Consider the following 24,677-nt stretch of genomic DNA (forward strand, 5'->3'; position numbering starts at 1 on the left):
ACTCCTGGCAGGTAGAGCTGGCAGGGAATAATGCGTCAAAGAAGGTCATCGAGGTGGTCAGGGAGGCAAGAACAGTAGGCATTCAGGAGAAGTGGAAGTGTCAGAACTGTCACGAGCCATAGTCTCAGGAAGATAAATCCTGGTACTGTTGACTGAAGATGGTATGTCAGTCCTGTAGGAAGATGCAGGGACTGAAGTTCAAGGTTCATGAAAATACTTGGTCTCTTCTCGGTGGGTGCCATATTTTAGAGATTGAACCACAAGTTCTAGAGCAAAGGCAACTTGGATTCTTAAGCCAGAACCCTTTGGAATGAACTGGCTCAGTCTCTTTGTTGCAGGAATTAGGGAACTGACTCTCACAAGAAGGAAGTGACTTGTCTAGGGTCATATAGCTGGGAAACAACAGAATCGGAACGTGACTGGGGTTTCCTGACCTAAGATGTTGCGGTGATGGTCATGCTCTGGGTGGATACTCTGTGGAAAGCTTAACCTCAGTATTATCTTTATCCTCAGACTCACCAGCTGCTCCCATTTAGTGGCTTAAAAAATGGTCTTGGTAGTGACTGCAGTGGTCTCCAGACACAGAGGCCGCTACAGCTTGAGACTTGATCTTGACACACTCCTTCGGTTCCCTACTTTTTCCCCCAAGGTAGGTTGGTTCCAGGATTCACCACATTCTTTCTATATCATCGCTCACTGTTTTTTAAAATTTACATATTTTTAATTGGAGGATAACTGCTTTACAATGTTGTGTTGGCTTCTGCCGTACATCAACGTGACTCAGTCATAGGTGTACACATGTCGTCTCCCCGTTTAACCTCCCTCCCCCCCCCACCCCTCTTCTTGTTACTGGTGGAGCTCCCTGTGCTGTGCAGCAGCTTCCAATTCCCACAGCTGTCTGTTTTACATGTGGTGACGTATATGCTTCAGTGCTCCCCTCTCAGTTCGCCCCTTGCTCTCCTTCCCCCGCTGCATCCACAGTCTGTTCTCTAGGTCTGTCTCTATTGCTGCCCTGCAAATAGGTTCATCAGGGCCATTTTTCTAGATTCCATATATATGTGTTAATATGCAATATTTGTTTTTCTCTTCCTGACTTACTTCACTTTGTATGACAGGCTCGAGGTTCATCCACCTTGCTAGAACTGACTCAAATTTGCTCCTTTTTATGGCTGAGTACTATTCCATTGTATAAATGTACCACAACTTCTTCATCCATTCATCTGTTGATGGACATTGAGGTTGCTCACTCTTATCTGTGGTTCCGATGACATCTTGCCAAAATGCAGGTCCAACAGGATCCCTGGGGGACACTGGAGCTTTATCACTCTGCCTGTAAAGACCAGTTTCCAGATCCCTTTTGCATTTTGTCTCTGAAGCGCAGCAGGCAGGACAGGGCAGGTGAAGGCTGCCAATGGCCACCCACCAGGCTGCGCCTGAACACAGCCCAGTGGTACAGACTTCCCTCAGCCCATGGCTGGACCAGCCACATCCTTTGAGCTCCTCAGAAAGGCTGAGTGAGAGACGCAGAGGAGGGCATTACTCAGATCAGCTTTGTCCTTATCCAGGAGCCCTCATGGCTCAGCAATGCCCAGTCAGTGTCCCCCACCCGGGGCAGGCTGGTGATGGAGCCGATGGCGGCAGACTCTCCCGCTGGAGGGCCTGTGTGCTGCGGACTGAGGCCTGCTGGATAGAACCCTACCTCGGGTCTTGGAGCCCCGGCCGCTTCCCTGTGGGGGCGCGGCTTACGGCCTGGGCCTGAAGCGTGGTCTGCAGGCCCTCCTCCCCGCGGTCCGTGCGCGCTCATCCGTCAGCGCGGCTCTGTCCACCACGCTGCCGCTCTGGGCTTCACCGGAGACAGCTGTGGTGCTCCCAACGGGTTCTTACGAGAACTCTCTCTCCCCACTTCTGGAATACAGAAGGTCAGCTGCCTCCCCAGGACAGGCTTGGTCTGGAGGCGGGGGCCTCTTGAGCCTACCGGGCAGGCCTGAACCAAACCACACACCCCGAGGGATCAGCGGCCTTCTAGAGACGCAAGGAGATGGACTGAAGTTCCACTGTTGCCAGAGGAGGAAGAGAACCCCCAACAGCACTCTGCGCTCCCTCCTGCAGATCTGAGGCTGCGCTGGGACACTTCACAGGCACCTCCCGGAGCAAGAAGCGAGCTGGGCTCTCGATGAGGTCAGGAGCCTGGGCTTCAGACCAGCACCTGCATCTCTTCTGTGGCCCCTCTCTTCACACCAGCTGTGTTGTGATGCGCTGTTAGCTGAAAAAGGAAAACTGCTTACCCAACAGCAAGCACGTTCCAGCGAATAGATTTTGTAATATTTAGTATCACTTATATTATGAATATGTGTTGTACAGCTGTATGCGTACATTTATCAATAATAAAACCCATTCCCATGTCAACTTCGCTGCAAAGACATTGAGAGAGAAAGAAGAGAGTACGCATAAAATGCTGCGCATTCTCCTCTGGGTGAGGCGTCGTCAGTAATTTTCACCTTAATTTTTGTGTGCTAAGTCACTCTGTCTGGGCTTCCCTGGTGGCTCAGACGGTAAAGCGTCTGTCTGCAATGCAGGAGACCCGGGTTCCATCCCTGGGTTGGGAAGATCCCCTGGAGAAGGAAATGGCAGCCCACTCCAGTATTCTTGCCTGGAAAATCCCATGGACCGTGGAGCCTGGTAGGCTGCCGTCCATGGGGTCGCAAAGAGCAGGACACGGCTGAGCCACTCTGTAACCCCATAGACCGTAGCCCACCAGGGCTCTGTCCACGGGATTCTCCAAGCAAGAGTACTGGAGTGGGTGGCCATGCCCTCCTCCAAGGGATCTTCTTGACCCAGGGATCGAACCCGTTTACTTCTTAAATGTTCTGTATTCTCCATGTTTCTTGTGCATCACTCATGATTAGAAAAAAAATGAGGTTTTTTAATTCCCTACGGGAGGGAAGAGGGCACAGCTGGCTTAGAACGGCTTCCTCCAGCTTGGGGGAGGGGGGCTCGAAGAACAAAGAGACCCCAGCGCCCACGGGTCCGTGGGGACCTCCTGAGGCCACCGGGTCTGGCTGGATTGGGATTTCGGGCCTGGCCAGGCTCCCACCAGCTTGAGGAGCCAGGAGCCGCCCAGGGGTCACCATCTGGGCTGGAAGGTCAGCGTCTTCCCCTCCCAACCCAGCGGGAGTGGGGAGAAGGGGCTGTTGGGAGAGAGGCCCGAGGAGCGAGGAGGAGAACGTGGGCAGTCAGGAAATCGGGAAATAAACAACGTGTTCCTGCGAGGTGGGGGTGGGCTCGCTTTGATCCCAGGCCGGGAATGGGAAGCACCAACTCTGGGAAGATGAGCCGCTTCCCGAGACCTCCTCAGCCCACCTGGGGCGGACACAGTGAGAGTCTTAGCCCGGCACAGGTGGATGGGGCAAGGGCCCGCCGGCACCCCGAGGCCCCCTGAGGCCCCGCATCCCCGTGGCCGCATCACAGGCTGGCCCTCTGCCCAGACGTTTCTGTCTCTTAGAGTTCGCTTTTTGAAGAAAGGTTCCGCTCCCCACTCTCGGGAGCATTCTCAGCCCTCCCCGCCCTGACCACCACACACTGTCATGCCGTGGTTTGCCTTGACGTCTCCCTTATCCGCTTCCTGTCCCTGGCACCCAGTGGGCACCCTGTGTGGCATCCATGCCTCCTGCACTGAGTGAATGAGAGATGGACGGCTCCAGGGAGGGAGCACACAGCTTGCCTGGATATCTCTCCTAAGACCTCGGTCAGCCCGACCTTGCTCGGTGTTCGGAGTGACTTGTCTGGGGAGTCCCGGTCACCCTGACCATCGCGGCATTTCCCCCGGGCTGGGCACCCCTGCTCACGGCGGCGCACCCTGCTGGCCTGCTGCTGATGTGTATCTCAGGCACGGAAATCCATGACTTGACTTTGTATGAAAGTCCCCCTTCCCCGATGCACCTTGCGATGGTTCATTTTACGTATCAACTCGACTGTGTTAGGAGATGCCCAGAGACCTGGGAAAACATTAGCTGTGTGTGTGAGGGCGTTTCCAGAAGAGATGAGCATTTGAACCCCTCACCAAGGCGGGTGGATGTCACCCAATCCACTGAGGTCCCCGATAGAACCAAATGGAGGAGGAAGGCGAATTCTCCTTCTCTCTTACTGAGCTGGGACAGCCGTCTTCTCCTGCCCTCAGACACAGGCTTTCAGGCTCACATCGCACCATCTGTCGGCCCCGCCCCAGTTCTCAGCACCTTTGGACGTGGGTTGCATCACACCACTAGCTTTCCTGGTTCTCCAGCTTGCAGCTGGCAGACCGTCGGACTTGTAGGCCTCCACAAATGTGTGAGCTAATTCCTATCATAAACCCCCATCTATTGATCTGGGCTTCCCTGGTGGCTCAGCAGTCAAGAATCTGCCTGCGATGCAAGAGACCCAAGTTCGATCCCTGGGTCAGGAAGATCCCCTGGAGAAGGGAATGGCAACCCACTCTAGTACTCTTGCCTGGGAAATCCCCTGGACAGAGGAGCCTGGTGGGCTACAGTCCATGGGGTTGCAAAAGAGACAGAACTGAGCGACTGAACAACAACAATAATCAAACTATCTATGGGTCTCCTTATCTATCTATCATCTGTCTCTCTGTCCATCTATCTGTCTTATCTGTCTGCCTTCTATCTACCTATTCTATCTTTCTATCTACCTTTCTATCTATCCACCCTCTTGGTTCCATTTCTCTGGAGAACCCTGACTAATGCACACTTCTATCCCAAAGATGTACCCGTTAGACCCAAGAGGCTGGAAACATGTAGGCTCTAAATGCATAGCATCACAACTATTTTTAAGGAAGAAATCCAGAAAACAAAAGCCGAAGCAACTGCCCTTGTCCACCATGACTCCCCAGACTTGGATTGACAAATAACAAAATTGAGAATAATAAGCTTTCAAACTCCCCTTTTCCTTCTGAGACTCACTAAACACAAACATCTGGGTTGATTCTGGGGACCGGCAGAGTAGAATTCCCCTGGACTTGGGAGAGAAGGAAAAGAAGGGGCTTTGAAATCAGGCAGACCCAGGCCCCAATTCCCTCTGTGGCTTTGGGCTAAGCCTCCAGGTTCCCCTCTGCCGAGGGGGCGATGCTATTTCTGCCCCGTGGTGTCAGGAGGGCGTGAGTCGCTGCCAACTGTCGGGCAGAGAGCATAGCACCACAGACGGCTCCAGCGCGCGTGGAGGCGACTGTTGTTGGAAGTCCATCGGCTTGATTCTAGTCTGAGCTCAAGCGGACTAATTTCTGGCTCTCAGTTGCTTTGTCCATAAAATGGGAGAGGAATGGACTCGACTCTGCCCTCTAGTCGCATTGATCTCCTTTTCGTTCCTTCTACATGTGTTGCTCCCTCGTTTCGGGGATTCTGCACTCATAGCTCACATTACTTAGCATTAGACTCAGCTGCATGGAGAGAAAACCCACAGGAACAGCGAGTTAATGAGATAGATAGCTTATTTCTCTCCTGTACAAGCCCCAGTGGGTGCTTTAAGATAGTCAGGTCTCTTTGTTTTATCGTTCACCATCCTCAACAGGTAGTTTTACTTCATGGTTAAAACGGCTGCTGAGTCTCTGCCATCACGTCCATCCTCAGCCGGCAGAGAGCTGAAAAGACAAAGGGAAAGGCACATCCTCTCCCTTGAAAACTTTTCTTGGAATTTGCGCAGGGCTCTTCCATGTGCATCAGAGGGTGGAGGCTGTTACACTCATTTTCTGGAACCTTCTGGAACCTGTGACAGGATGCCACAGACTGAGTGGCTTGCATGCACGTGTGCTAAGGTGCTTCAGCTGTGTCTGACTCTCTGCAACCCTGTGGGCTGTAGCCTGCCGGGCTCCTCTGTCCATGGGATTCTTGAGGTAAGAACACTGGAGTGGGTTGCCATGCTCTCCTCCAGGGGATCTTCCTGATCCCGGGATGGAACTGCGTCAGTATGTTTGCTGCCTTGGCAGGTGGGTTCTGTACCACTGGTGCCACCTGGGAAGCCCCGAGTGGCTTAAGCAATGCTGGTGGTGGTTTAGTCACCCAGTCGTGTCCAACTATTGCGACCCCAGGGGCTGTAGCCCGCCAGGCTCCTCTGCCCATGGGATTTTCAGGCAAGAACACTGGAGTGGGTTGCCATTCCCTTCTCCAGGGGATCTTCCTGACCCAGGGATCTTCCCGACCCAGGGATCGAACCCAGGTCTCCTGCATTGCAGGCAGATTCTTTGCCGACTGAGCTACGAGGGAAGCTCACATCTCTGGAGGCTGGAAGTCCAAGATCAAGGATTGGTTTCTCCTGGGACCTCTCTCCCTGCCTTCTGACTGCGTCTTCACTTGCTCTTTTCTCTGTGTGCGTGTATGTCACGTCCGAATGTCCTCTGCTTGCAAGGACACCAGTTTTATGAGATTAAGGCCCACCCCGAGGACCTGATTTTTACTAAATCGACTCTTTAAAGACCTCATCTCCAAATACAGTTATATGCTGAAGTACTATAGGTTAGGGCCTCAACACAGAACTTTTGGGAGAACATATGTGACCCTTAACAGCTATGTTTAGGGACCTACTTCCAACGACTAGATTATGAGGACCGAGAAGAAAAGGTAACTGCATGGTAGCAACACCCGGCAAACTCTCCTCCGGCCAGGGTCCCAAGGTCAACGTCATCAGTGCCAACTCATGTTGATGGTACAGCCTTTGGTATGACCGCACTTTAAACCCATGGTCTTCCTTCCAAAACTCTTCACCCCTGTCTCACCAAGAGAGAAATGTCAGGTAAACCCACACGGAGGGACCAGCACGCCCCAGAACGGTCAAGGTCACCGAGACCCAGGAAAGTCCGAGAAAGGATGCCTCGTGGCTAAATGCAACGTGGGACCCTGGATGGATCCCTGGAACAGAGGCCAGATGTTTGCAGAAATTAGTGAAATCTGGATAAAATCTGCAGTTTCGTTAATAGCAAAGCACCACTGTTTCCTTAGTTGTGGTAAAAGTACGTAGCTATGTAAGACGTTGCCGGTAGGAGACACTGGGTGTGGTTGTGCAGGGCCTTTTGGTATGAGCTTTGCAGCTTCACTGTGAATCTAACACTGTTCTAAAATTAAAGCTGCCTTTGAAAAAATAGCCCACCCTCGTGGACTTACATTCTTTTATTTATCTATTGATTGTTTGATTGGGGTATAATTGTGTTACAATATTGTGTTAGTTTCTGCTGTACAATGAAGTATATTTATTCATTTTTATTAAAGTATAAGGGCTTCCCTGGTGGCTCAGATGTCAAAGAAACTGCCTGCAATGCTAGATACCTGGGTTCGATCCCTGGGCCGGAAAGATCCCCTGGAGGAGGAAATGGCAACCCACTCCGGAGAATCCCATGGACAGAGGAGCCTGGCGGGCTACAGCCCATGGGGTTGCAATGAGTTGGACACAGCTCAGTGACTAAACCACTACCACACAGTTGATCACAGTGTTGTGTTAGTCTCTGCTGTACAGCAAAGTGATTGAGTTATACATGCACTGCATTCTTTCTTAAAAGCATCCTTCCCCTTTATGGTGTATCCCAGGATAGTGAATGTATATATAGTTCCCTGTACCACACAGCAGGACCTTGTTGCTCTTCCATCCTATAAATTAAAGCTCACATCTGCTGATCCCAAACTCTCAGTCCGCCCCTCCTCTCTCCTCACCCCCTCCCTCTTGGCAACCACAAGTCTGTTCCGTGTGTGGTGAGCTTACATTCTGATTGCGACTGGGGGGGGAGGGAACAACCGACACTGAACAATCAACAACTACATTAAGTAAGTTAGGTGGTGTGTTTGGAGGAAATAAACACCCTCAATAAAAGAGCAGGGTGTGGGTGGGAAGAAAGACCAGGAATGCTGCTGCAAGGTTAAATCCTAAATACAGTGAAAGCGTAGAAAGCGCTGGCCCAGGGCTGGCGCACAGCAGATGCTCAGGAAGCCAGGGCAGCCCCGTCTTGCAAGCACTTTTGTTAGGACGATGTTCAGATGAGTTGCATTATATAAAGTATGAATGAAGAGGGATGGTTCTGAAGTTCTCTGGGTGTCAAGAGGAAGCCAGATGAGGGGCTTCCCTGGGGGTTCACTGGTTACGTCTCCACCTTCCGATGCAGGGGCTGCAGGTTCGATCCCTGGTCGGGGACCTAAGACCCCGTATACCAAAAAACACCCCATGAAACAGAAGCAATATTGTAACAAATTCAATAAAGACTTTGAATTTGTTACACACAACAGCAACAAGAAAAAAATCTTTCTTTAAAGAGGAAGTCAGATTGAAATATTTGCCACAGACAATCCTCACAGGGAGAAAGCAGAATTCAGCAGCACACCCGAGACCCAAGGCTGTCTATCCCACGAAGAACCTGGGAAGCAGACTTAGAAGAGCCCGTTCCGTTAGCTCAGAGGCCCAAGAATTGAGAGGATCGATTTTAACATTCCCATTATCAGTGCTAAATAATCGCAGGGGAAAAGAGTGAAAACGACTTCGGGAGCCCCTCTGAGGAGCAGGCTGAGTGTCATCACTGTCAGAACACTTCTGCAAAGGAGCTGATTTTATCCCGGTTTTGTAGGTAAAGACACCGCGGCGCAGCGTGCTTAAGGAAATTGCCCAAAGCCCTGGGGGTTAGCACTAGCTAAACCCGCGCTGGTTTTCTTCGACGTCCGAGGCAGCGCAGATCCGCCTGGTACGCTCTCCGCGGCTCCCTTGAAACGGGCTGGCCGGCGCCTCCAGCCCGCCCCGCCCCAGCAGAGGCCAAAGAACCAGAAAGGCCCCATTCATGTGGTCCCGCAGGAAGCCGGCGTTGAAGGCAAACACACACGGAGCCGAGGACGGTGACTCACAGCGCCTGAGCCTCCTTCTCACCGGTTGCACACACTTTTCCAGCGCATTGAAGTCTGGTAGAAATCGTGCTTCCTGGGAAGGTATCAAGGAAAATATGCCAGGAACCAAGCGGCAGGCCCTACTCTGAGTCCTCGCCCCTTTTTTTGAGGTTTTTCTTTTTTTTTCCTGGGCCATTCCTTTGAAAAAAATTTTTTTTTCCTTTCCCCATTGACCTTGTTCGCGGAGCTGGTCCCGCCCCCGGACAGCGAGCACTTCTGTGCTGGGTCTGTTCTTTCTGCCACTTCCTGGCTCTTTGAGCGCGGCTGTGATGTCTGAGCAGCGGGCCCTTCTGATCCAATTGCCGCTCGCCGGCTCATCCTCTCCCCAGGTATCAAGAATGAGGGCAGCGGGGCCTGGGGGTCCTCATTAGAGGGGGCGGTCAGCTCTCCCACCGGTCAGAGCAGGGAGGGCAGCCCCGACTCCACGAATGACGGGTGTTGAAAGAAAGCCCCAGGGGTGAGTGAGAGACACTGACAGGCGGAGTCAGAAGCAGAAGGTTAAAAAAGACAAGAAACGCAAAAAAACCCAACAAAAACCACCCCACAAAAGCCTTCTTTCTGACTAAGTGGCTCCCTTTCGGGACCTGAGGCTTTCCAGAAAAACGTCCTGCGAAAAGTAGACCATTTGGGGCTGTAGCATCTTCCCTCCGAGGGCAACGCCTCGGGCCGTCGGGTGTCCGCCCTGGAGCTCTCGGCCCAGCCCAGCCGTCACTCAGGAGGGAGGGAGGCCTTATCTCCGTAAGCGTGGCCATGGCCATCCGAGCAGAGGGCGGTGGGCAGCTCCGACCACAGCGGAGTCCGGAAGCTTCCCTGGATGCGGATGGGTCAGCCTCACTGGAGGGAGGACGGCAGCGGGAGAGGGGCCCTGGAGAGCCGCCACGGTGGCGGCAGGTAGCGCAGCGCAGGGCCGGCCGGGTGGTCCTGGGGGCGCCGGCCCTCCGCGAGGGGCAGCGCGCACCCTGCCGGTGGAGGCGGCGCTGGCCGTGGGCGTCGGGGGGCCTGGCTCTGAGCCCGGCTGACCCGGGCCGACCTGCGCGGGCTGTCTCAGCTCTCTGAGCTTTGTTTCCTTTTCTTGGAAACGGTGATGATTCTGCATCTTCATGCAGCGTCGAGCGCGTTTCCTTGAGCACCTACTGTGCGCTGGCTGCTGGAGATAGATATCAAGATGATAAGAAGACCGCAGGCAAAGACCGCTTGCTCTGCTGGGAGAGATAGACACATGGACCAAAGACTAAAATCCAGGGCGATGAGTGCAGTGTTAGGAGTGGGCACCCCGTGGGGGCTGACAGGGAGTCCTTCTTGCACGGGAGACCATGGAAGCTGCCTTTAAGCTTTGAAAGATAACTTCTGAGTGTGATGGGCAGAAGGGAGGCAAAGAGAAAGTGGCGTCACGGGTAGAGACACAGTGATGCTGTCCTCACACTAGAATCATCTCAATGGAAGCTGGATGGAGGTGAGGCCATGTTGCTGATGGTCCCAGGCATCTTGTGGATGAAAATGAGACTGCTCTCCAGAAGAAGATAACCACCCAAACACAAAAGGAAAGGAAGTTCATGGCAAGTGACAATCTTCCAGTCCTAACCTCCACTATTCTAGAAAATATAGTGATGATTTGTGTGCAAAGGTTTGAAATTTAAAAGTACTGAGTTCCTGAAATTCAATAAAATATTTTTATTATTGTACTAATATTTATGTGATATTTAATATTTATTAATATTTATGGGAGGTGGAAGGGAGGTTCAAGAGAGAGGGGACATGTGTATACCTATGGATGATTCATGTTGTATGGCAGAAACCAACACAATATTGTAAAGCAATTATCCTCCAATTAAAAATAAATAAATAAAAAAGACAGCTCATATGACTATATTAAAACAAGGTGGGTGTTAAGGGGAAAAGAGCATCACCAGAGAGACAGTTGTTGAAAATACTAAAAGTTTCCATTCATAACCAAATTGTATAAGAACTCTAAATTATCATGCCACAGATAACTTCAAAATACAGAAAGCAACAATTTTCAGAACTGTAAGAAAAAATGAATAATTTCATAGCCATAGAGGGATATTTTCAGTTCAGTTCGGTTCAGTCGCTCAGTCGTGTCCAACTCTTTGTGACCCCATGAATTGCAGCATGCCAGGCCTCCCTGTCCATCACCAACTCCCAGAGTTCACCCAAACTTATGTCCATCGAGTCGGTGATGCCATCCAGCCATCTCATCCTCTGTCGTCCCCTTCTTCTCCTGCTCCCAATCCCTCCCAGCACCAGGGTCTTTTCCAATGAGTCAGCTCTTCAAATGAGGTGGCCAAAGTATTGGAATTTCAGCTTTAGCATCAGTCCTTCCAAAGAAATCCCAGGGCTGATCTCCTTTAGAATGGACTGACTGGATCTCCTTGCAGTCCAAGGGACTCTCAAGAGTCTTCTCCAACACCACAGTTCAAAAGCATCAATTCTTTGGCACTCAGCTTTCTTCACAGTCCAACTCTCACATCCATACATGACCACAGGAAAAACCATAGCCTTGACTAGACGGACCTTTGTTGGCAAAGTAATGTCTCTGCTTTTGAATATGCTATTTAGGTTGGTCATAAGTTTCCTTCCAAGGAGTAAGCATCTTTTAATTTCATGGCTGCAATCACCATCTGCAGTGATTTTGGAGCCCCAAAAAATAAAGTCTGACACTGTTTCCACTGTTTCTCCATCTATTTCCCATGAAGTGATGGGACCAGATGCCATGATCTGCGTTTTCTGAATGCTGAGCTTTAAGCCAACTTTTTCACTCTCCACTTTCACTTTCATCAAGAGGCTTTTTAGTTCCTCTTCACTTTCTGCCATAAGGGTGGTGTCATCTGCATATCTGAGGTTCTTGATATTTTTCCCAGAAATCTTGATTCCAGCTTGTGCTTCTTCCAGCCCAGCATTTCTCATGAGGTACTCTGCATATAAGTTAAATAAGCAGGGTGACAATATACAGCCTTGGCGTACTCCTTTTCCTATTTGGAACCAGTCTGTTGTTTCATGTCCAGTTCTAACTGTTGCTTCCTGACCTGCATATAGGTTTCTCAAGAGGCAGGTCAGGTGGTCTGGTATTCCCATCTCTTTCAGAATTTTCCACAATTTATTGTGATTCACACAGTCAAAGTTTTTGGCATAGTCAATAAAGCAGAAATAGATGTTTTTCTGGAACTGTCTTGCTTTTTCCATGATCCAGCGAATGTTGGCAATTTGATCTCTGGTTCCTCTGCCTTTTCTAAAACCAGCTTGAATATCTGGAAGTTCACGGTTCACGTATTGCTGAAGCCTGGCTTGGAGAATTTTGAGCATTACTTTACTAGCGTGTGAGATGAGTGCAATTGTGCGGTAGTTTGAGCATTCTTTAGCATTGCCTTTCTTTGGGATTGGAATGAAAACTGACCTTTTCCAGTCCTGTGGCCACTGCTGAGTTTTCCAAACTTGCTGGCATACTGAGTGCAGCACTTTCACAGCATTATCTTCCAGGATTTGAAATAGCTCAACTGGAATTCCATCACCTCCACTAGCTTTGTTCGTAGTGATGCTTTCTAAGGCCTACTTGACTTCACATTCCAGGATGTCTGGCTCTAGGTGAGTGATCACACCATTGTGATTATCTGGGTCATGAAGATCTTTTTTGTACGGTTCTTCTGTGTATCTTGCCACCTCTTCTTAATATCTTCTGCTTCTGTTAGGTCCATACCATTTCTGTCCTTTAATGAGCCCATATTTGCATGAAATGTTCCCTTCGTATCTCTAATTTTCTTGAAGAGATCTCTAGTCTTTCCCATTCTGTTGTTTTCCTCTATTTCTTTGCACTGATCACTGAGGAAGGCTTTCTTATCTCTCCTTGCTATTCTTTGGAACTCTGCATTCAGATGCTTATATTTTTCCTTTTCTCCTTGGCTTTTCACTTCTCTTCTTTTCACAGCTATTTGTAAGGCCTCCCCAGACAACCATTTTGCTTTTTTGCGTTTCTTTTCCATGGGGATGGTCTTGATCCCTGTCTCCTGTACAATGTCACAAACCTCCATCCATAGTTCATCAGGCACTCTATCTATCAGATCTAGTCCCTTAAATCTATTTCTCTCTTCCACTGTATAATCATAAGGAATTTGATTTGGGTCATACCTGAATGGTCTAGTGGTTTTCCCTACTTTCCTCAATTTAACGGAGAAGGCAATGGCACCCCACTCCAGTACTCTTGCTTGGAAAACTCCATGGATGGAGGAGCCTGGTGGGCTACAGTCCATGGGATTGTTTAGAGTTGGACACGACTGAGGGACTTCACTTTCACTTTTCAGTGTCATGCATTGGAGAAGGAAATGGCAACCCACTCCAGTGTTCTTGCCTTGAGAATTCCAGGGACGGGGGAGCCTGGTGGGCTGCCGTCTGTGGGGTCGCACAGAGTCGGACACGACTGAAGTGACTTAGCAGCAGCAGCAGCAGCAGAAGCTTCAATTTAATCTGAATTTGGCAATAAGGAGTTCATGATCTGAGCCACAGTCAGCTCCCAGTCTTGTTTTTGCTGACTGTATAGAGCTTCTCCATCTTTGGCTGCAAAGAATATAATCAATCTGATTTCAGTGTTGACAATCTGGTGATGTCCATGTGTAGAGTCTTCTCTTGTGTTGTTGGAAGAGGATGTTTGTTATGACCAGTGCGTTCTCTTGGCAAAACTCTATTAGTCTTTGCCCTGCTTCATTCTGTACTCCAAGGCCAAATTTGCCTGTTACTCCAGGTGTTTCTTGACTTCCTACTTTTGCATTCCAGTCCCCTATAATGAAAAGGACATCTTTTTTGGGTGTTAGTTCTAAAAGGTCTTGTAGGTCTTCATAGAACCATTCAACTTCAGCTTCTTCAGCGTTACTGGTTGGGGCATAGACTTGGATTACTGTGACGTTGAATGGTTTGCCTTGGAAATGAACAGAGATCATTCTGTCGTTTTTGAGGTTGCATCCAAGTACTGCATTTTGGACTCTTTTGTTGACCGTGATGGCTACTCCATTTCTTCTAAGGGATTCCTGCCCGCAGTAGGAGATATAATGGTCATCTGAGTTAAATTCACCCATTCCAGTCCATTTTACTTCGCTGATTTCCTAGAATGTCAATGTTCACTCTTGCCATCTCCTGTTTGACCACTTCCAATTTGCCTTGATTCATGGACCTGACATTCCAGGTTCCTATGCAATACTGCTCCTTACAGCTTCGGACCTTGCTTCTATCACCAGTCACATCCACAATTGGGTATTCTTTTTGCTTTGGCTCCATCCCTTCGTTCTTTCTGGAGTTATTTCTCCACTGATCTCCAGTAGCATATTGGGCACCTACTGACTTGGGGAGTTCCTCTTTCAGTATCCTATCATTTTGCCTTTTCATACTGTTCATGGGGTTCTCAAGGCAAGAATACTGAAGTGGTTTGCCATTCCCTTCTCCAGTGGACCACGTTCTGTCAGACGTCTCCACCATGACCCACTCGTCTTGGGTGGCCCCACACGGCATGGCTTAGTTTCATTGAGTTAGACAAGGCTGTGGTCTGTGTAATTAGACTGACTAGTTTTCTGTGATTATGGTTTGTGTGTCTGCCCTCTGATGCCTCTTGCAACACCTACCTTTGGAGAGGGAGGTTTTAATATGTCTCAAATAAAACAGAGAAATAATCAGAAAGAATATGATAGATTTGAGCAACATGAGTAGCAAACTTGACTTAATGAAATGTTAGAATCAGCAACTTGAAGCACATTCTTTTCAAGCAGTTGTGAAAAAAAGGATTTAAAAATGACTATATGCTGGGCCATAAAACAAGTTTAAAACTATTGAAATCATGCATAGTAAATCCACTGACTACAATGCAATTAAGCTAGAAATCAGTAACAAGACAATAAGTAGAAAATCCCCATGTGTTCATAAATTAAACAAAATATATTGCTACTAACCCACAAGTAAAAAAATAAATCACAATGGAAATAATAAAAAAGTATTTAAAATGAATGATAATGAAATATAACAAAATTTGTGTGATGCAGCTCAAGTGGTGCTTAAAGGAAAGTACACAGCTTTAGTTTCATACATTTGGAAACTAAATACCTGAAAATCAGTGATCTAAGTACCAAACTTAAGAAGTTAGAAAAAAGAACAGTAGATAAGCCCCCACAAAGTGGAACAAAGCAAGAAATAAAGCTATTTTCAGAAATTAATGAAACAGAAGGGCTTCCCTGATGGCTCAGTGGTAAAGAACCCACCTGCCAATGCAGGAGACCCGGGTTCAATCCCTGGGTGGGGAAGATCCCCTAGAGAAGGAAAGGGCAACCCACTCCAGTATTCTTGCCTGGGAAATCCCATGGACAGAGGAGCCTGGCAAGCTTCAGTCCCTGGGGTCGCAAAAGGGTCAGACACAAGTTAGGGTCTAAACAACAAGGAAGTAGAAACCAAACAAAACAGACTCGATAAAGCCAAAGATGATTCTTTAAAAGAATGTTGTTGTTCAGTCGCTCAGTCGTGTCCCCGTGGACTGCAGCACACCAGGCTTCCCTGTCCTTCTCCACCTCCCAGAGCTTGCTCAAATTTATGTCTATCGAGTCGGTGTTGCCATCCAACCATCTCGTTCTCTGTCGTTCCCATCTAAGAGTAATTCCCTGGTAAAGTTTATCAAATAAAATAGAGAAGGGACAAATATCGGGCAGTATCAGAAAGTAAATTTAAAGAAAGACGTCACTGCATGTTTAACAAGAGGAGCTATTATAAAGAATTTTATGCCAATAAATTCAAATGTAATGGACAAGATTTTAGAAAAATTTAACTTACCAAAATAGACACTAGAAGAATTGAAAAACGTGAACAGTCCTAAATTAACTTTAAAAAAGTAATCTGTGATCTAGAAGTTTTCACAATGAAAGATCTGGGTTGAGGAGGCTTCACTAGCAAACTCATTCAAACATTTGAGGGAGGAATAACATCAATTTTACATAAATTCCTTCAGTAAATGAGAAAAATATAATGTTTTTCAACTCAGTTTATGAGGACAGCATATCCTTGACACCAAAACCTGAAAGGAAAATTACAGGTCTATGTATCTAATGAATAAAGATGCAAATTCTGGACAGAAGGTTGGAAAGCCAAATGCTGAGATATAAAAAAAGCTAGCGTATGACACCAGGTTGAATTAATTCCAGTAGGGTTAGGTTCATTTGATATTAGAAAATTAATCACTGTGATTTAAATACTAGCAAAATAAATGGGAAAAAATTACTATTGTCTCAATAGATGCAGAAAATTTATTTGATGGCTACCTAACTCCAGTGTTCTTGTCTGGGAAATCTCATGGACAGAGGAGCCTGGTGGGCTACAGTCCATGGGGCCACAAAGAGTCAGACACGACTGAGCCACTGAGCAGACACACACATGCGTGTAACCATTTATGGTTAACAACATAAAAGTCTTCATAAACTAGGGATGGAAGAGAACTTCCTTAACCTGGTAAAAGGGGTATTTTACGAAAATCAAATTAAAAAAAAAAATTCACAACTTGTCACAAATATAATCCTTAACAGTGAAATATTAAAATCACCAACTGAGATCAGGAAAGAGACATCAGTAAGTAGTACCAACGTCCTATTCAGCATTATACTGGAAAAACTTGTAACAGGCCAGAAAAAGAAGTAACGGGGGGACTCCCCTGGTGGTCCTGACGAAGTCTCAGCGCTCCCAATGCAGGGGGCCCAGGGTCCGTCCCTGCTCAGGGAACTGGATCCCACAAGCTGCGGTGAAGATGGAAGATCTGGCAACTTGGACCCAGGGCAGCCATAAACAAATAAACAATAAAATACTAGAAAAGAAACAGTGGTATAAGCATGAATATGTACAAACAGTAAATAAAAGTATGTATGCAGGAAATCTTGAAAAATATTGACAAACTATTAACAAAATATTAACAACAAAATATCAATAAATAATACGGGAATTGGGGACATATTTGAATATATGAAATCAATATACAAAATCAATTATATTTCTATAACAACTGGAACTTCTAACAACTGGAAAATAAAAGTCTTAATTTAAAAAACAAAAATTTTAGTTTATTAAAAATGTAATAGAAAATTTAATTGCACTTACAACAAAATTTAAAATCATTAAATATTTTGTTAGAGCTAAAACTAGTAAAAGTATTCAAGACAACTTAAAAAGTTACAAAAGGGTTATTGAGGGAAATTGAAGAGGACTTAATATATGGAGAAATATGCTAGTTCCTTGGACTGCAAAGAGATCAAACCAGTCAATCCTAAAGGAGATCAGTCCTGAATATTCATTGGAAGGACTGAGACTGAAGCTGAAACTCCAATACTTTTGCCATCTGATGTGAAGAACTGACTCATTGGAAAAGACCCTGATGCTGGGAAAGATTGAAGGTGGGAGGAGAAGAGGGTGACAGAGAATAAGATGGTTGGATGGCATCACTGACTCAATGACATGAGTTTGAGCAAGCTCCAAGAGTTGGTGATGGACAGGGAAGCCTGGCATGTTGCAGTCCACGGGGTCACAAAGAGTTGGACACGACTGAGCAACTGAACTGACTGATGCTATATTCATATATTGAAGAGTCAATACTATAAAAATGTCAATTCTCCCAAAATTAAGCTCTAGATTCAATGAAATCCCAAACTAAACCTCAACAGATATTTTATGTGTGTGTGTGTGTATTGACAAGATGATCCTCAAATTTATATTGAAATACAAATAGCCATGAATAGTCAAGACTACCTTAGAAAAGAATGACAAAGAGAAAGCCCTTGCTCTACCAAACATGGAGACATTATTCGCTATAATTAAGACACTGTGGTGATGGTGAGATTGTAGGCAAACAGAGCAAATGAACAACAGAGAGTCCAGGAACAGATGCCCACATCTCTGAAAACCTGATTGCCCATCGGGGTGGCACCACAAAGCAGTGCCGAGGGATACCATTCTCACACAGTGCTGGGTCAACTGGACAAACATATAGACCAAGATTCGGAGGAGGCGATGGCAGCCACTCCAGTGCTCTCGCCTGGAAAATCCCATGGAGAGTCCCGGTGGGCTGCAGTCCATGGGGTGACACAGAGTCAGACACGACTGAGCGACTTCACTTTCACTTTTCACTTTCATGCACTGGAGAAGGAAATGGCCACCCACTCCAGTGTTCTTGCCTGGAGAATCCCAGGGACAGGGGAGCCTGGGCTGCCGTTTATGGGGTCGCACAGAGTCGGACACGACTGAAGCGACTTAGCAGCTGCAGCATGTGTGTGTGTGTCAGTCGCTCAGTCATATCTGACTCTTGCGACCCCGTGGACTGTAGCCCACCAGGCTCCTTTGTCCAAGGGATTCTCCAGGCAAGAGTACTAGAACAAGATTAACCTTGATATTTTTCATACAATTTACAAAAACCAACTCTGTAAAGTTGGGCTCTCACCTGACACCATATTTGTGCTATTCCTGGAAACCTGGGTTTGGGGAGCCCCTGTGTGTGTCTGTGAGAGAAAGAGAAAGAAAGTGAGTGTGTCAAGTGTGGGTCTATTGAGTGAAAGTTGCTCAGTCGTGTCCAACTCTTTGCGACCCCATGGACTGTAGCCCGCCAGGCTCCTCTGTCCATGGGTTTCTCCAGACAAGAATACTGCAGTGGGTTGCCATGCCCTTCTCCAGGAGATCTTCCTGACCCAAGGATCAAACCCACGTCTCCTGCATTGGCAGGCAGGTTCTTCTACCGCTGAGCCACCAGGGAAGCTTCCATAGTCTGGCCTTTTCCAGAACGTCATGGAGTTGGAATCATACAGTGGGCAGCAGTTTCAGACTGGCTTCTTTGCCTTGGCAATCTGCATTTGTTAATATGTCTCCTCTGTCTTTTTGGAACCTGCTAAGCTCTGTTCTTTCAAGCACTGACCCTGTGACCGAGGTGGAGCAGGAGATGCTGCAGGCTGAGCCAAGGTCTTCTCAGAGCCTGGCGGTGCTGCGGTCCACTGAGCGGGCGAGGAGTTACCAACGGGAACAGGGAAAGTGGGGGAGGCTTTGCTAAGGCCCACCTTAGACGTGTGGACGGGGTTCCTGGGGAGCCCTGTAGACGGGCACTGCCCACTCAGATGCATCCCGCCCTCCCCTCCCTGGGGGAGCACAGAACAAAGGATGCTGGGTGGTGAAAAGGGACCCCGAGCCACCTCACCCCACACCCTGCTGGGCAAGGAAAGAGCACTCTGGGAGGAAAATGCCCACCCCCTAATCCACCTTGCCCTGAGCCCGGAAGGCCACTGGGGTCTCCTGCCCCCTCCACAGGCGGAGGGCTTTGCAGGGAGCAGACGGCCTCCTGAACCTCCCCACCAGATGCGAACCGGCTGGGGGTCATCTGTCCGCCTCCCTCCCGGGCCGAGACAGAAGTGTCCCTCCGCGTCTGATGCCGGCCTGGATGGCTCTCACCCTCCGGGTCCCCAGCAATTGCTCCCAACCTCCTAGGCCTCCCTCCTGGCTTCCTCCTTGGCTTGGCATCATTCATGCCCACAAAATGAACAGAGGAACAAGCTTTTCACTCGGGGTCAGCCCTCGACCGGAAGAATTCATGCGAAGTTTTGCAAAATTCGGCCACCGTCAAGGTCTGGCCTCCTGAATCTCGGCGGGCTTGGGGAGGGTGAGGGCTCAAGGCGCCTCTGCAGGATGGACGGGGCGGGGAGGTGCAGGGGCTGGAGAAGAAACAGACGATATGGACCAGCCTCTTCTGGACCAGAAGAAAAAGCCCTGTAAACGGCATCAGACACCTCCTCCCTATAGAGCTTCGAGGAGCTGTTTCTAGGGTCCGCCTCTCACAACACGGGGTACCCCAGACTGTGCATCTCAGCCATCGCGTCTGAGGCCCAAACTACAGAGTCTCTGATGTTTCTTCTTGCGGACGTTTTTTCCCCCACAATCTGAACTTTTTTTCCCCAAGGTCCCCCAGTCTCCAGTGAACCCTCTCCCGTCTCTTTTTCTTGCTGAAGCTGCAGATGTACACGACGGTGGTGTGAAAAAAGCTAATTAAACTGCAGCGACTCTGCGGGGGGCAGGCAAGCCCCCACCGCGCGCAGGGCGTGATTGATCCGCGCTGTCACTCCGCGCCGCTGGGTGTCAGAACTTAGTGACAAACCGGGGATTACAGAGGCCCGGAGTCACTCTCCCGCTTTGTCGTTCGGCAGACATCAAAGCGGCGGGGAGTTTTAGTGTTTTTCGTAAGTAGTTAGGCCAGGAGTCGCTCACAGTTTAGAATCCGTGTACAACTCAAGGTGGGGGTGGGGGAGGGGACGCAGAAACCACCCCAAAATGATTCGTTGGATTAAAAAAAAAAGAAGAAGGAAAAGAAAACCAAAGCCGAGCAAAGCAAATGAAACGGAGGCCGGTGGCAGAAGCACGCTCTTGGCAGGGGTTGCTGGAGATTTTGCATTATTTGTCTAAGCCACATGGAGGCCTGCTGGGGCGAGGCACGCCGTCTGAAAATTAGGTTTTCTAGGGGAAAAAAATGACTCTAAACGCTACAGTGCTGATGGCTTCCTAAGCAAGGGGGTTTATTTTAATCAGTGCAGGAGGAAGCTGGGGGGGGGGGGGTGGGGGGTGGTCACAGGGATGTGTTTGAGGGTGAATACCAACAATTAGTATCACAGAAACGATTGGAGACTCACCTTATCTTGAAGGTACACAGATTCCCAGAGACAGTGCAGTTGAAGCTGGGCTTTCTCAGGATATTTACCTTCAGCAGCAGAGCAGAGAGCTGAAATCAGAACAAGGTGGGGAAGCTGCAATCATGTCACCCTTGGGATGCGAATGGTTTTCCCGGAAGTAGCACTGAGCCCCTTGAGGACACTGTTGGGGTCAGGCCTCTGATAAGGCTGGGGGGCATCACGCTCTGTGGGGTGCCAGTTCTGCCCATCACTTTGAGCAGAGGCAGACCCTGGACAGGGAGCAGCTCTGCGGTGGCCACACGTGGACTCTGAAGGTGCACGGGTGGACATCAAAGACGGGGTGACCCAGCCCACGTGGTGTGGGAGGGGAGCAAAGGCTCTGCTGTGTGACTCTGGGTAAGTCTGTCGACCTCTCCGGGCTTCGGTTTCTTCATCCTCCATAGAGGGAAATAATTCTTTCTTCCTCGCTCAGTGGGTTGTGCAAATGTATTAAGCAGCGCTAATGACCGTGTTTCACAAATTAACTGTTAGGTGCATCCGTCAGGAAATGGAAGCAGGGAAAGAGCATCTTCTACATGTGCTGGGCAGGTGACACGCGTGAAGAAAGCCATCATAGCAGCACCCACGTGAGCACTTGACACCCACGTGGGTCTCCTACAGCACTTTCACCGAGACTCACTCTGGTTTACGTTGCGTCTAAAACCCACTCAGAACAAACAATGGCCTTGATTCTCTTCTGTGTGTATGCAGGAATCTAGGCATGCCTATTTGTATCCTGACGAGCAAAAACAAGAAACATAAAAATCACGATGGTAGATTCAGGTGTTACTGCTATGGATAAACGATGGAATGGGCCATCTGCAGGAGGAAGGCGGACGTGGGGGAGGAGGAAGGCCTGTGCTCAGGAGGAGGTCCCGGCAGGTGGCTGGTAGAGCATCGCCCACCCGTGGAACAATACCCCACGGCCCCCACGGCTGGGCTCCAAAGTGGACTTTGGAGGGGTCTGATGGCCCCTCGAGCAAATTCATGCTGACTGAGCTGCCAGGGCGCCCATCCAATGTGTAGACCCATCCATCTGCAAACTGGGCCCCAGCTCTTGCTTAGTGAGTAGGCCACCCAAGGACAGCCAGCAAGGCAGATTCTTAACCACCGGACCACAGGGAAGCCCCTGACTTTCTTTTCAGGTCATAGACTCGTGCTTCACTTCTCGACGTTATCTCTGACACATTGCAATTGAGTGCATCACAGTTGATTCTCATTGGGGTATTCTAGTCTTTCCTAGAAATACCTGTATTAATAAATACAACCTGTAAACTGAGCTCCTTCTATATACACCCAAGGGCATCTTATTATAGGGATTCCTATTTATTAAGGTTGCAGAATTACTTTGAAGAAACCAGTGACTTTCTTTGTAAGACTACAGAGGACATGAGTCTACCAGAGCTGGGTTCTGCTTCTCCAACCACAGAGAGGTTTCCTTAGATGAAATCTCTGTGGAATAGAGTTCTGTCTTCTCTAACAAAGTTGAGTCTGGTCCCAGCCCTCTGAGCCAGTGATGCCACGCCTCCGTATATATCGGAGAGTCACTCCCACTCGGGCCCCAGGAGACAAGGCCAGGAATGGTTGTTGCATTTTTCCCCAAGAGTCAAAAGATGAAAAACAGGCTTAGTGTCTCTTGGCGGCAGGAGAGACAAATCACGGTGTATTCCTATCAAGATATGCTATTGATTGGAGAAAATGCCTGCACCACAGAGGAGGGCGTGAATGCAAATAAATCTCAAAAACAAAAAATGAACAAAGAAATGCAAGTCACAGAGGACAACACGGTAGGATTTTGTTAATAAAGAAACTGGCAACAATCAGTACACTGATCGGGGACGCATACAGAAGTGGAGACTCTGCGAAAGAAGAGAGAAGGAAGGAGGAAGTGGGGGGATGGGGAGGACAGGAAGTGGGGGGAGGAAGAGGATGGTCTTCTTTCTGGAGTGAGGCTGTGTCCTCCCAGCTCAAGGAGACTCGGGCAGGCAGTGTGTTGGGTATAGGGGTAAACCACTGAGATCACTGAGATCTCAGAGTTCCTGTATTAGAGGATATTTAGATACGCAGCAAGTAGGTAGCGGGGGTTTTCCAGGTGGTGCTTGTGGTGAAGAACCCGCCTGCAATGCAGGAGACATAAGAGACACGGGTTCAATTCCTGGGCCGGGAAGATCCCCTGGAGAAGGAAATGGCAACCCACTCCAGTTTTCTTGCCTGGAGAACCCCATGGACAGAGGAGCCTGGTGGGCTACAGTCCATGGGGTCCCAAAGAGTCGGACGCCACTGAAGCAACTTAGCATGCAGTCACACAGTACGTAGCAAGGTTTGCAAACTAGAATGCTCAAGTCATGGACAGAGTTTCTTCCACGGTGTTCTAGAGGAACACAAGAAGCAGAGGTAGTTCATAGCAGGGATGTCTTAAAACAATAGCTTCCCGTATGTCTTCTTTTCATGAGGCATCTGTTCAGCTCTCTTGCCCACTTTTAAATTGGGTTGTTTATTTCCTTATGGCTAAGTTTTAAGAGGTTTTTTGTATCTTTTATGTATAACTTCTAGATCAGATATTTTTGCAAACACTTCCCCCTAATCTGTGGTTAGTTTTTTCATTCTCTTATCACTGACTAGAGATTTTAATTTTGATAAACTCTATAACATCTAGAATGGTTGAAGAAAAACAATGGAATATTAGTCACCATAGAAAAGAATGAATAATGCTAAAGGCAGCAACTGTCATACTAAGTTAGTGAAATCAGTCAGACGGAAAGACAAAATGTTTTATAATATCAGTTATATGTGGAGTCTGAAAAAATAATACAAGTGAATTTATTTACAAAACAACTAGACTCATAAATGTGGAAATCAAATTTATGGTTATTACCAAAGGTGGAAGAAAGGACAATAAATTAGGAGTATGGGATTAGGAGACACGAGCTGCTATACATAAAGTAGATAAGCAACAGGGACCTGTATTCAGTATCTTGTAATAAACGATAAGGGGAAAGAATCAGAGAAATAGACGTGTATCACTGGCTCACTTTCTATACATCTGAAATGTAAATCAGCTTCGCCAACAATCAGAGAAACACACGGCTTCTAGAAGAAGGCTTAGGGCCAGCACGAGCCGGGGTTGCTCTCCTCCACCTTCCAGATCCCCAGCTCACGTCACACACCTTGTGTAGTGAACACACTGCTCGGGAGCTCCTCAGACGGCAGGGCAGGGTGGAGCGGGGCTGGCCTGAGGGAGTCTTAGTTCTGACACAGGGAAGGGCGGCGACAGGAGGCTGTGCCCGGAGGGAGAGCGACCGAGTCTGCCCCCTTGGCTGCATGTGTGAAGGTCAGTGTGTGACCGCGGACATGAGAGGAGAAGCACATCGGGGTCAGGGCAGCGCTCAAGATCAGCGCCGAGATATGGCATCAGGCCAACCAAGACGGAAGAGGCTGACGAGCTGCTGCTGGCATCACCGCAGGAGCCACCTCCTCAGAAAGACGGGGGAGACCCCGCGGCCGCTCCCCAACGCTTCTGTTCACTTTCGTCCTTGCAGAACACTTTGCAGCATCTCCTAAATTTGCAGGTTTTAGGGTGTGTTGCTGTGTTTGCTTATTGCTGGTCCTCCACCCTCTTCCCTCCCTGGAGTCTCTGCCCCTGGGGAGTCAGCTTTGTCCCCTTAACTTCTGAGTCAGAGGAGCATCCTGTGAAGGCTGCCTCCAAGAGTACAGCATTCAGACATCCAACAACACACCCTCAAACAGAGCTGCAAGAAACAGCTTTTTCTAGTTACGCAGGAAGGACAGCTAAGACACTGGGAGCTGTAATCTCTCTGTCTGTCTGTCTCTCCAGCCTGCTCCTAATTACTCAGAATAGGCAAAAGTTTCAAACTGCCTCCTTAAAAGTTCCTTGGTCCTGATTAATAATGTTTCAAGACTTCACCTCCAAGCCTCTCCTGTCCATTTGGAATTTAGACAAAACATGCGGATATCTTCTTGGTGTTTAGAAGAATTCCCTTCTCCTCCCTGGAGGAGTCAGGAGACATTTCCAGAGGCGTCTTGGGAAATGATCTGCTAG

This window comes from Bos javanicus, chromosome 19 (assembly GCF_032452875.1).
Source record: "Bos javanicus breed banteng chromosome 19, ARS-OSU_banteng_1.0, whole genome shotgun sequence".
NCBI classification, from domain to species: domain Eukaryota; kingdom Metazoa; phylum Chordata; class Mammalia; order Artiodactyla; family Bovidae; genus Bos; species Bos javanicus.